The sequence below is a fragment of the Colobus angolensis genome, unplaced genomic scaffold (assembly GCF_000951035.1).
Source record: "Colobus angolensis palliatus isolate OR3802 unplaced genomic scaffold, Cang.pa_1.0 Scaffold173, whole genome shotgun sequence".
NCBI classification, from domain to species: domain Eukaryota; kingdom Metazoa; phylum Chordata; class Mammalia; order Primates; family Cercopithecidae; genus Colobus; species Colobus angolensis.
In genome coordinates, this window is record NW_012114855.1 from 1,783,370 (window position 1) to 1,796,678 (window position 13,309).

General features: G+C 45.0%; 1 protein-coding gene and 1 long non-coding RNA gene across 3 annotated transcripts in view; one reads left to right on the top strand and one right to left on the bottom strand.

The window, feature by feature from the left end:
• LARGE (like-glycosyltransferase) overlaps positions 1 to 13,309 on the top strand; it is a 375,239-nt gene that overhangs the window by 189,819 nt on the left and 172,111 nt on the right. The window lies entirely within an intron of this gene.
• LOC105509279 overlaps positions 1 to 13,309 on the bottom strand; it is a 25,604-nt gene that overhangs the window by 5,888 nt on the left and 6,407 nt on the right. Inside the window, exons 4-5 of one of the 2 annotated variants that reach the window (XR_001001411.1) lie at positions 6,826 to 7,046; positions 515 to 724 (exon numbers count right to left, since the gene is read on the bottom strand). This is a non-coding gene — a long non-coding RNA (uncharacterized LOC105509279). Of the gene's footprint in view, positions 1 to 514; positions 725 to 6,825; positions 7,047 to 11,500; positions 12,295 to 13,309 lie in introns of those variants that run through there. The other variant, XR_001001412.1, reaches the window with a different exon arrangement.

Below are 13,309 nucleotides of genomic sequence, written 5' to 3' on the forward strand. Positions count from 1 at the left end.
CCCACATTCTCACCCACCATGCACCCAGTGCATCTTGCTGCCTGTTTTCCCTCCTTTTCCTCCCTCCCTTCTGTGACAATCGTTCGGCTGTAGTTCCTCCTCTGTGTTGAGCACCGTACCAGTCAGTAGGAAACAGGGACGAATGAGGTATTTTCCTGGGCGTGAGCGTGGCAGAGCCATCCCGAAGTCCAAGTGTAAGTGTGTCCCCCGTGTGATGAGAACACAGTACAGAAGACCTAATGGGGCCCCGTAGGGCCAGTGGTCAGGAGAGGGCATCGTGGCAGCAGGCATGCTCCGGTGACCCATGAGAAAGCACACTGTCATTTGGGAAGACACAGAGGAGCCACATAGGCTGGACAGGAGGGAGACTAGCAGCTCCCAGGTATGCCAGGCATCCCCATTCCATTCCCATCACAGAGAGCATCCACCTCCTGGGAGTGGGGATAGTAGGACTGGGGCGGACGTGGGCTTTGCAGTCAGAACACTGGGTTTGAAACCTGTCTGTTCCACTTACTAGCTGGGTGCCCATGGGCTTGTCTCTTGCCTTCTGTAAGTTTTCTCATGTATAATTGGAAACAACAATACCATCCTCACAGATGTATTTGAAAGTTTAAGAATGATGACTTTTGCAGGCAACTGACACGTGTTAGGCTCTCAGCAAATTGCAGATACTTGTTTTATTTCTTTCTTTTTTGAGGGTGTCATGTATTGATAAACTTCAGATCTGTGATTGCAAATAAAATAGAGTATTTAAAAAGTCTGTTGCAGCATATAGTTGTTGCTCAATAAATATAAAGCAAAGGCTTAATTTGCACACAGTTGGACTGGATTCATAGCCAGCGGGGCATGATGGAAAATTGCACAAAATGACAACTGAGAGTGGCTAAGTGGATTGCTCAGGGTCACTCAGCTGGTATGTGAAAGAGCTCACTTTCTTGTTGAATCTCCATAACAGCCCTGTGAGTCAAGCTGGGCTAACATTGTCTGTCTCTTAGAGAAAAGTAAAACCCAGGAAAGGTGAATGTCTTGTGCAAGTCAAATTACTGGATCCTAGAATAATGGACTTCATCACTAACTAGCCGTGTGACAAGTCGAGGACTCCCTTTCCTCATCTGTAAAATGAGGGTGGTGATATCTGCCCTGGCCACCTCAAAGAGTTGTGGTGGAGGTCAGATGGAAGAGAGATAATAAGCCTGGCTTCTGTATAGAGAATGAGCTACGGTGGGCAGGAATTTAGGCCAGGTCACCAGTTGGCTAGCCAACATGGTTATCCAGATAAGCAGTGAGGTGACCTGAACTTAGATGGTGGCAGCGGCAATGGAGATGAGGCAGAAGTGGCTGCCTGGGGATAGGGTTTGGAGGTAGAGGCTTCAGGCCTTGGTGATGTTTGGGTTGTGAAGGAGAGAGAAAGAAAGAGTCAATGATGACTCCAGGTTTTGACGTGAGCAAATGGATACTGGCAGAGAGGTTGGTCAGAAGAGCTGTGTGGGACGGGTGATCCATGGCTGGTTCAGGACATATTGATAACTGATCAAAGATCTGACAGTGAACTTCCAACACGCTCCTACCTGGGTATATTGAGCCATTCTTGCGTTGCTCTAAAGAAATACCTAAGGCTGGGTAATTTATAAAGAAAAGAGGCTTATTTGGCTCATGGTTGTGCAGGCTATACAGGCATGGCACCAGCATCTGCTTCACTTCTGGGGAGGCCTCAGGGAGCTTACAATCAGGGCAGAAGGCGAAGTGGGAGCAGACGTGTCACGTGACCAGAGGAGAAGCAGGAGAGAGAGTAAGGGGAGGTGCCATACATTTTTTAAACAACCATATCTCACAAGGATTGCACCGAGAGAATGGTGCTAAACCATTCATGAGAAATCCACCCCCATAATCCAAGCCCCTCCTACCAGGCTCCACTGCTAACTTTGGAGATTAGATTTCAACATGAAATTTGGAGGGGACAAAGATCCAGACTCTATCACTGGGTGTTGGAACACCTGAACCAGTGACATCCAATAGTGAGGTGAGCTAGAAGCCAGTGTCAACCATCTTTACTAGGAAAACAATGAAAAAGACTTTATATAGAAAGAAAGATTGGGATGGCTTTTAAAAATTTCCAGTATGAAAAAGACATTGTAGTTTTATTTTTATTATAAAGAAAAATCCGGTTGAAGTAAAGCTGAAGTGTCCACGTGGTTTTACTAGGCAGTGCTCTCGCCATGTGGTAGGGTAGAAAGTGCAGGGGATTCTTGTACCGGAAAACCTGCGTCCTGAATCCGATGCTGTGACTCGCTGGCTACGTGGCCTTGGAGGGGTTCCCTGACCTTTCTGAACCTCAGACCAAGTGGGCTTCTAGTCCTTGCTTCAGGGGCTCGTATGCTAAGTAAGGGAACTCATCCTACATGACAGGTTCCTTGCACACAGTGTGCTCGGTGCATGAGGGTTGATGAGTGAGTGAGTGATCACCTCCTTTAGGAGAACAGGATAGGAACGGACAGCTACGTCATCACATCAAGAGTAGTCACTGATGGCTTGTGGAGCACTTGCTATATGCTAGGTGCTGTTCTCTGTGATTTACTTCGATTAACTCATTCTGTCTTCACAACCACCCTGTGAGGCTGGTCCTATTATCCCTGCTTACAGGCGAGGAAACTGAAGTACATAGAGGTTCAATGACTTTCCCAAAGTCACTCCCCTAGGAAGTAGAGTCAGGAGGACTCCAGGGCTCACCATCTTGTCTCCAGGGACCATGCTTTTGCTTGCCACGCTATATTGTCTCAGCATGTAAGGAGGAACCCTTGTTAGCCTCATCTTACATATGAGCAAACTGAGGCCCCAAATGGTTAAATGCACGACAGAAACACAGCAGTTTGGTGACAACTGGTACATTCTCACTTGTGAGTGGTTAAAAGTGGGGTGTCCGAAGCTGGTTCTGCTGAGACCTTCAGCCAAGGAGCAGTTCTTTGTCCCGAACAGAGGCTCCATCCATCTGGAGGGTGGGCATGGAACCCACTCACATTCTCTTGCACTCCCCTCCTGGCCCTGGGCTTTGGAAAGGTTGGATTTCTCGCTAGGTGATTGCAGGACCACAGAGCTCTCTCTCTCTTCCCGCTGCCATTCCAGGCGCTCGGGCTATGCTTTCTCAGTGTCTGTTTCTGTGCAGTCGCTCTCACGGGGTCCTCCCCTCATCCTGCTTGTGGCATCGTGAGAAATTACGGTCATGGGTATTTGCAGGCTGTATTGGTGCTGCCAGAAACCTGCTCTTCTTGTGACTCCAAGCCCAGCGGGGTTGGGTGCAGTTATTGGCTCTGCATTTCTGCACTTGGCTCGAGCACACTTGGGTGTGTAGGAGAGTTTCAGCTCCCTCCACCAGAAATGTTTGCAGCTAATCCAGGTGACTAATATTTGATGTTACAGTTGTTGGTCTTTCTATAGATATTTATATTGCTATCAACCTGTAAGTTCCTTGAAGGTTAAAACTGGCTTTTGGGCCTCTTTAAACCACCTACTGTGCTTTGCACTTAGTGGGAATGCATTCAGTAGTTGAGGTGGTGTTCTTGTTTCTGACACTTAATTTGCATTTTTAACCTACCCAAGGGAGCATGTTATTGCATGATCTATCAGGTGAGCTGTTGTCAAGACTATAATCTAATTAATTGCTGGGGCCCAGAAGCCTCGGTGCTTATAATGCTGCAGCATTTATTCCACACGTGTGGCCTTCATGCTCAGTGTGCCGCTTATCATACACACAGCAGACATATTTTGACAAAGGCTTGCCTTCTTTTGTGAATCCCAAACTAGTAGCCTTCACATTTGCAATTTTCCTTCTATTTAATGAAATGGTTCCAGATCATTCTGTGACAATCGAAGGTAAACATTGCTCTGCACAAGGCCCACTCTTCTGGGATCCTTCCATGCCTGTTTCACATTTCTCAAACTCTTAGGCCCAAATGTCAGATGGTGTGGGATTTGGAAAGTTGGGAATCCTGAGCATATTTGAGTTGAAAATTCACCCAGAGCTCGAGTGAGTGAGGATGGAGGTGGCGGGGGAGGGCATGAACTGTTTTTGCTTGTATTTAATGGTGCACCTTTGAGAATGATCTTGTGGCTTTTGAGCAGATAAGAGTGGGTTGCAGGACTTCAAGGTCTCCATAGTGGTTTGTTTTGCACCTTTCTTTTTGGACGTGGAGGTTTCCCCTGCGTGGCCAGCTGATTTTTTGGTGCCTCCGTTTATGCCCTAACCCCTTGTTTTTCTCTTAGATCATTGTATACTGAGCACATATTTATTAAGTACCAAGTATACGTCTGATACTGGACTAGAGTCTGAGAAAGACAGTAAGATTAAGACATAGTTTCTGCCTTGATGAAAATTGTTCTTTTTCAGTCGTAGGTGATAATGACCTTTCTTCATGTAGTCATTTTCTGAAGATAATAGGTCCTCGGAGGAAACCAGGAGATGAGATGATGGCAACACTGATCAATGAGTAAAAAGGGAAATTATAGAATGGTGGGAAGCAAGAATTTAAGGCCGAGAGCAATCTTCTTTTGGAGGGGAGGACTCACTGTTGCCATTTAACATACTTGCTATAATAGAAGTATGTATGCTGGTGTTCAGGAATCCAGAAAAAGGGACACCTAAGTATCTGCGGACATCCAAAAAAGCTTTTGTGGAAGAAGATGCCTCCTGGGCTGAATCTTGAGGCATGCCTAGGAGTAGGCCAAGGAGAGGAGTCAGGAGGCCACCCTTGAGTCGTGCTATCATTGAGCTCTCCAGGAAGCGGTGGTCAAGGTCTGTGTGCTGAGATCATATGCCAGATGTGGTGTTTGTTTAACCCAATCAGTCAGATGATCCCAGTGGGAAAAGCAACACAGCGAGTCTGAAACACTGTATCATACCACACAGTGCCTCAGCTCTCAAATTTCTCGGTTAGCTTTTGAGCCCTGCAGAAAATCAGCTGTGTCTTTCTACTTTCAGGGGGTCCTTCTCTGCTTCTGCACTCATACCTCCAGGTGCTCTCATCTCATGCCCCGCCTCCTTCCATGCCCTCATCTTTGGCTTTCAGTGATTCTGTATTAATAGTTGCGATTAAACTGCCTCATCTCATCAGGGAGGAGATATTAATCTTCATCAGGCCTAGGGAAGAGCTTCATTTTTTTCTGCTCTTCTCCTCTCCCCAGGCTGCCCCGCTGAGCTCAGGTGCTGTCAGCTGCACCACTGTCCATGGGATGTGTAGTCATCTGCTTCTGCAGATGCATGTCAGTGAGGTTCACTTCTCTGACTCCGTCCCTTAGCCTCCCTGCACCCAGAGCTTCACAGGCTGTAATTGAAGACCACTGTGAGGAGAGGGAGAGAAGGGGAAAAATACTCCCTCAAATAGAAATTCCCAACTTCATTGTCTTGCACTGCTGCAGGGTAAATTAGACCAGGACGGTACCGCCGCTGGAAGCTGTAGGCTTTTTGGTTTATGAAATCCTATTCAGCCCTTGGAGAAGTATGCCTCTTTTCATACTATGATTCTGGTGATTAGCTATGAACTAAGGATGTCAGATGCCCAGGGGCAGGAACAGCAGACAGGGAGGCTTGAGAGTTTACCAGGCAATTAGGATGGAAAAGAGCTATTCCCAAAGCCAGGCATCCCAGGCTGGTCCTGCCGGTGCGCACCAACAGCCAGTGACCCAAAGCCGGGCATCCCGGGCTGGTCCGGCTGGTCCTGCCGGTGTGCTCAGCACCCATCGAGTTTCTGCATGTGCCCAGTGAGCACAGGGCTGGCACGGTAAATGACACATAGTATCTCATTTAATCTTGACAAGCTTGCCAGGCATGTACTGTTATTCCATTTTTCCAATAAGGGAACTAAGGCCCGAGAGAGTAAGTACCTAGGCTGAGGTTACATGGCTTGCAAATTCTGTCTCAGCTTTCTTCACTCTTCCTGTCACACTCTGCGCACTGTATCTAGGATGACTGTATAATGTCTTGTCCAACCTGGAACACTGTTAAGAATGCAAGGGGGATAGGGACATACATGGGGAGTGGTCTATGGAAACTGAGAAGCATGGTCTCTTACTACTACCCAACACTTCCATGCTCCTTTGGAAGCAGGGCTAGCCAGATGGACACCATTCCCCCTTCCTCATTTCCCTGCCCTCCTCTCCTCCCATCTGAGTCATCTAAGGCCCCTGAGTGCCCTGCTGGCTTTCCAAATGCCTGATGCTAGACAGCCTGATTAGTTTGCTTTCACAATGAAGAATCTCAAATAACCACTGTCCCTTGGCTCAGCAAGGAGCCTTCATACCCAGACCACCTCCTAGGATCTATTTAACTCCCTCTACTCTGTGGGGTTGGCCTTTGTTCAGCCTTTGAGCACACCTGGGTTGGGGAAATGATTCTTTTTCCCAGAATGGGCTTTATTTGTATTCCACCAGCAATCTTCTTACTCGGAGGGATTCCTGGGACATTAAATTAGCAGAAAATGACATTAGCGCTAAGAACCAAATTCGATTACCTGAAATACAAGTATTATTGTAAGAAATAAAACAACCTCATCTCCGCCTCCACACCCCCAGATCATACCCTCACACTGAATTGTATTAATGCCAGTTTCCTTTTAGTTGCTGGCTTTGTGTGTGTGCGTGGCAGGTTGTCTCAAAGGCACAGAGTGTATAATAATAGTACATGTCAGCACAAGGCGAGCTTGTACGGGGCTTTTCCCCCATGTAATTTGCCAGCTCTTCTGGCTATGGTGTGTGAATGTGAATTCTGGCAGAGGCTTGTACACTCTGCCTCTACACAGCCCTGTCTCCCTAGAATCCAGCCACATCACTACTCACTTTTTCTTCAACTTGACAGGTATTTTTAATGCCTTTATTGTTGCCCCACTCTTTGCTTTTTCTCCAGGGAAGATTCTACAGTGAAAGCTCCACCCGCTTCCCCCTGTACTTGAAGCCTTGCCAAACTCTTCACTCTTTGCTCCTGGAGGCCTCTAGGTATTCCTCTGTTGGTGCTGATCTCTAGGTAGAGTGCTTTGCTCAGGGTTGGCGTGTGATACGTCCTGGAAAATGGAACAGTGATCACTTCCTCATAACGCTGTTACGGACTTAAGTAATGCACCTAAAGCACAAAAATAGAGCCAGGTGTGTAGTCATTAATATTAGCAGTTAACGCTTGTTATGACTAAATGGTGACAAAGTGTTAAAATGCCGGGACTTAGCGTGTGTCGCTCCCACAAAACTGACAGCTCTGGGAGGGCAGGGCTGTGTCATCTTGTTCAATTTTGCATCCCCAAAGCCAAAGACAGAGTACCTGGGAAATGCTCAGTGAGTTCAGCTGAGTGAATGAGACAAAAGCCCATGAAAAAGCCCATGACAAAGCTTTGGAGAAGCCATTCTATTCCCTATATACCTGGGGTAGGTTTCGAGGGTGGAGTGTAGGGCCTGAGATTTATCAGAAACAGTCATGGGACAAATAAGAAGCAAATGGCACAGGGTCATTTCAGGCTGCTGCACATCCAGGTCTTCGTGTGTGTCGGGGAGGTTTGACCTGTATCTCTTTTGTAGGAAACCAGAGTCATCTGTTGACATCGAGGCAGAGAACTTGCCTCTGAGTCCATGCATGCCTGAAACTCGTTTTGTGACCATGGCAAGTTATTTATCTCCTTTCTAGAATCTAAAATATGGTGGCTTGGGGTTGGGGGAGTTAAAACACATTTTATATGGATGGCTATCCTCTAAAAAGAGTAAAAATGAAAATAAACTCAAAGTAAATCAACCGAAACATCAGAGCTAAAGCTGTGAGATTCTTAGAAGGAAACATAAGAGTAAATCTTTGTAACTTTAGATCAGGCAACAGTTTCTGAGATATGACACTAAAAGCACAACCAACAAAAGAAGAAAATAGATAAATTGGACTTCATCAAATTAAAATCTTTTGTGTTTCAAAGGGTTCCTTCAAGAAAATTAAAAGACACAAAATAGGAGAAAATGTTTGCAGTCATTTATCTAATAAGGGACTTATGTACAGAATAGATGAAGAACTCTCATAACTTAACAATGAAAAGACAAATAACCCAATTAAAAAATTGAGTGATGGATTTGAGTAGATACTTCTCCAAAGGAGATACATAAGTTGTCAAAAAGCACATGACAAAATGCTCAGCATCATTAGTTATTGGGGAAATGCAAATCAAAACCACAATGGGATACCACTTCACACTCACTAGGGTGGCTGTTATCAAAAAGATAGAAAATAACAAGCATTAGAGAGGATAGGGAGAAACTGGAACGCTTATACATTGCTGGTGGGAATATAAAATGGAACAGCCACTTTGGAAAACATTTGAGTGAAATGTGGAGTTGATGTGTGGCCCAGCAATTCCGCTCCAGGTATCTATGCCCAAAAGAACTGAAAACAGGTTCTCAATCAAAAATGTGTACAAAATTCTTCAAGACAGCATTATTCATGATAACCAAGAAGTGAAAACTACCTGAATGTCTATCAATTAATAAACGGATAAACAAAATGTGGCCTAGTCGTACAATGGAATATTATTCAGCTATTACAAGGAATGAAGTATGATACATGCTATAACGTGAGTGAAATTTGAAAACATGCTAAGTAGTAGAAGCTAGATACCAAAGGCCACATGTGTATATGTGATTCCATTTATGTGAAATATCAGAATCAGCCAGTCCATAGAGATGGAAGGTAGATTGGTGATTTTGAAGGTTTGGGGAAGGGGGGGGATATGGGGAGGGTCAGTGTTTGTGTTTTGGGTGATTAAAATGCTGTGAAATTAGATAGTAGTGATAGCTGCACAACTATGTGGATACCCTAAAAACCACTGAAATGTACATGTTAAAAGGGTGAATTATTTGGTATATAAATTATATCTCAATAGAGTTATTATTTAAAGAAGGGAAATGGAGCTGCTGAAGGCAAAACAGGACCAGGAGACTTGGATCCCCTCATTCACTGGTTCTTTCGAGCCTCCCTTTCCTCTGCTGCTGGGGTATTTTCTGAGATACCTTTGTTGGGGAGAAAAAAAATCAATTTTCCCTCTACTCTTAGTTCTTAGCTGGGATGGACCTCTGTAACAAAAGGCAGATTAACAGGAGAAAATCAAACAGAAGTTTATTAAGGTATGCATTTCGTGTATGCAGGGGGCACACCCAGGGAATGCATGGTTCTCAAAGAGGTGGTTTAGAAATCCAGCTTATATAGTGTCTTCGACAAAGAACAGTAAGTTTTTAGATAAGTAACAAAACAAAGGAAAAAGGCTTTGAGTCCCTAGGTGCAGCAACTGCGGGAAGGCAAATATCAAATACATGGGAATTTCTTAAGTAGATTCCTCCAGTGCCTTCTCTGGGCTGAGAAGGGCCAAAGTTTCTTTCATGATCAACCTTTGTCCTTTCTAGAAGAAGGGGAGGAGGGACAGTGCTACCTTTGTAAACTGATGTCCTCCTTTTAGGCACATAGTGGGAGGGCAGAGAGCTTAGATTCTGTTTATTCTCAGTTGTCTCTCATTCAAAATAATGCTTTTGCTAAAGTGACATGTTTTTGGCTGGCAGACTCTGATCTCCTACACTTTCCAAGTTCCAGGAACATGTTTTGGAGGACTTCTATAGATCCTTCCAACTTGGTTATTGTGTGTTTCCAGAAAACAGGAGTGAAGCACCCTGTGGTAGCCAGAGGTAGCATGGAAGATGTTTCCTTTTGCCTGTGTCTCTGAACCCCTTACTCTGAAGGGGCGTGACCACCGACTCTCCCAGTTTAAATAGAAGTGGGAGAAGGTCTTTGTGATGACTTTCCACTTAGTTTATAGACCAGTCCTATACCATAGCTGAGGCCAGGATTGTTAGGAAGGAGAAACATGAACCCCAAACCCCTCTCCTTCATTGAAACATGAAAGCTAAACAGGGCTTCCATGCAATTTCCTAGGACAAAGAGAAACAAGCAAGAGAGAAAGCAAAAAGCCCTCCTGCAGATGGACAAAGAGTATTTCAAAGCACAATACTGTTGTTGTAGTTCCTCTCATGAAACTCTTCAGTGATCTGTCACCACTAATAGGATGAAGTCCAGCATCGAGGCCTCTCGTCACCAGTGTCATCCCTCACCTCTGCACCAGCTCCCCCATCCCATGGTCTCCCATCCTTTGTTCCTTTGACCACATCAGTACCTTCTTCTGCCGTCCTTGTAGGCAAGCTCATGTTCCTCTTTCAAGATCCAACGCATCACTATGGTATGGCTAGAATTGTGTCTTCCACAAGAGATGTTGAAGTCCTAACCCCCTGGTGCCTGTGAACATGACCTTATGTGGAAAGAGAGTCTTTGCAGATAATTAAACTAGGATAAGATCATTAAGTCGGTTGTAGTTCAATTTGACCGTGTCCTTGTGCAAAGGGGAAATTTGGACACAGAATGATGTGTACAGAGGATCAGATGATGTGAGACATACAGAGGATGTCATTTACAAGCTAAGGACTCCTCAGGTTAGTAGAAGTTTGAAGAAAGCCCTAAGCATATCCCTCTCTCACCCTTCAGAACCAATCCTGTTGATGGTTTGATCTGAGTCTCCTAACCTCTAAAACTGTGAGGCAGTACATTTCTATTGTGTAAGCCATCCAGGTTGTGGTTCTTTGTGTGTTGTGGCAGCCCTGGAAAATGAATACCCACCATCTCCATGAATGCTATGGTCTTTCTGCTTCTCCCCAGCAAGCCATTCAACAAGCCGTATCTCCTAGCACTTTGTCATTTGATTATTATACTTAATTTACATTATATTCACTGCTGTTTGTCTGTCTCCCTAAATACACTGTGATGGCAAGGTTTATCGCTTTGCATTCCCAACAACTAGTGATTTACCTGTCACTTAGGAAAGATGTACTGGCTGGATAGATAGATGGATGGATGGGTAAAACATCAGTCTTTTGATTTATTCATTCCAAAAGAGAAAAACCAACTTGTATCAAAGCTCAAAGTTTAAAATGCAAATTAACATGTGAAAGATATATGTGTCATCTTTATTTGAGTCTCTTTGGCAGGCAATCTTAAGCATGCATTTCCCAGTGTAAATAACTCCGGATGTGTTAAAAAGTTCACCAGTGTTTAAGTTCATTAAATTAATGTTGTCATTTTGAGCTGCCGAGTGTGTTGCAGGTTGTAAGCTGTTCATCACATTTCTTTAATTTTGCAGTAGTGTCATCTTCAGGAATGTGGGGTGTATTAAAAATAGAAGAGTTATTTTATATCAAAGAGCCCGGGACCAGGAATTAAATTACTAGAGTCTGCCACTTAATGCTGTGTGACTTTTATTGATTCCTTCATTCAGAAATGCAGCTAAAATCTGAGAGCCGACTTTGTGCCATGGACTCTGTTGGGCATGAGAGGTGCAGAGGTAAAAACACCAGCTTCCACCCTGCAGTGGCTTAATACTCTGGGGTTGTTGCAAGATGAATGAAGCCAAATTCACGAGCAGAATGATGAGTGATATGGGGGACATTGTCACAAGGGGCCATGAAGGCATGGATAGAGGGCACCCGGCTCCAAGTTGGTCATCAGGAAGGGCTTGGTACAGGAGATGACATGACCACAGGAGGTGCTTTGCCTGCCCACAGGTGAGGGGATAGATGGTGTTCCAGACTCATAGAAAGGCAAATGCAAAGGCCCTGAGGTCCATGCAAAGACCCTGAGGCCCATGCAGGGACTTGAAGGCAAATCCCTAGGAAAAGGGCCGAGGTGAACGGCTGCCACAGGAGAGTGTGCAAGTGGCCTCTGGTGGTGAGTGCTTCGAAGGTGACTGCAATCTTCTGGATGCAGAGATTCCAGGGGCTTCTGATATATGCAGTCCTATACATTCAATCTTTTCTCCTTTTGCAAAGAATTTGCTTCCTTAGCCTTTTATTACTCACCTGTTCTTCCATTTCTGGAACACAGACTCTGGTATCTGGTACTATGCTCAGCACTGTACATGTGTCACTGAATCAACCAAGCCTCCTGGAGTTTCTGTTTGGAGAGGAGGCTTCTTATTCTCTGTCAGCTTTCCAAATCTTGTTCACTGTGTTCCTGGATCATAGGCTGGTTCCTTCTACTCGCTCCTCACGTGAACTCCTGCCCCAGGGCCTTTGCACTGGATTCTGGTTCTGTTCTACTGCCCTTTCAGATCTACTCATTCTTCTTCAGGGCATCCACAGGCTTCCTGGCCCCCAGCTCCCTATTGTGAGGTCTCTGGCAGAAGATCAGCCAAAACGAAAGGAGGGAGACCAGAGATTCCCCAGCCCCGCCCCCTGCCCTGGGCTGCTTCTCTGTGGGCAGAAGGAATGAAGCAATGAAGACCACAGCTCCTGCACACTACCTTTCTGTGCTGTTCTCTTGTCTCATTCTTGATCTCCTTTCTGGGACCACTTCAGGCCTAGAGGTGGCATGGTGCCTCCTATCACTAACCCAGGGCTACCGAAGCTCTTGTCATTTCCCTAAGCCCTGCTTTTTTTTTTTTGTTTCATGAATTTACTGCATAATAGATAAGGTGATTTCAGAAGACATAGTATAGCTGAATAAAAGCAAGGCATTTGAATGCTTACTCATTATTTTCCTGTAGAGAAATATGGTCTGAATACAAGGACTTTTAAGTAGATTAATTACTGATTCAGTGACTGTATCTAAAGCTGCCTTGTTTGTTTTTAAAACGACTTTATGGAGGATGAATGACATACAAAAAGCTGTACATATTTAATGTGTACAAGTTGATGAGTTTGCAGATAAATGTACACTGGTGAACCCGTCACCACAGTCCCTAATCCATCACCTCTGTTTCCTGCTGCTCTCTTTAGTTATTCTTAGTGATAGGGCTTAACATAAAACCTACCCTCCCAGCAAACTTTGAAGGCTACGACAGATACAGTATTGTTAACTACAGGCTCTGTGTTTTGCAGTAGCTTTCTAGGACTTACTCATCTTGCATAACTGTAACTCTGTACCCTTTGAATCATACCTCCTCAGTTCTTCCTCCCCCCAGCCCCAGGAAGCACCGTTCTACTCTTATTACATACTCTTCAAATTACCCAGTTTGAGTATGCCCTCTTTTTCCTGCTACAGCTCTGACGAATACAACTAGCCATTCCCTTTCCTGAATTTAACCCCCTCAGATATCCCAATTTTGCCCCAGTATCACCATCTCAGTAAGTTTCCTCGAATCATTCTACTTAGAAATGCAGGCTGGGCCAGGCGCGGTGGCTCACCCCTGTAATCCCAGCACTTTGGGAGGCCGAGGCGGGCGGATCACGAAGTCAGGAGATCGAGACCATCCTGGCTAACATGGTG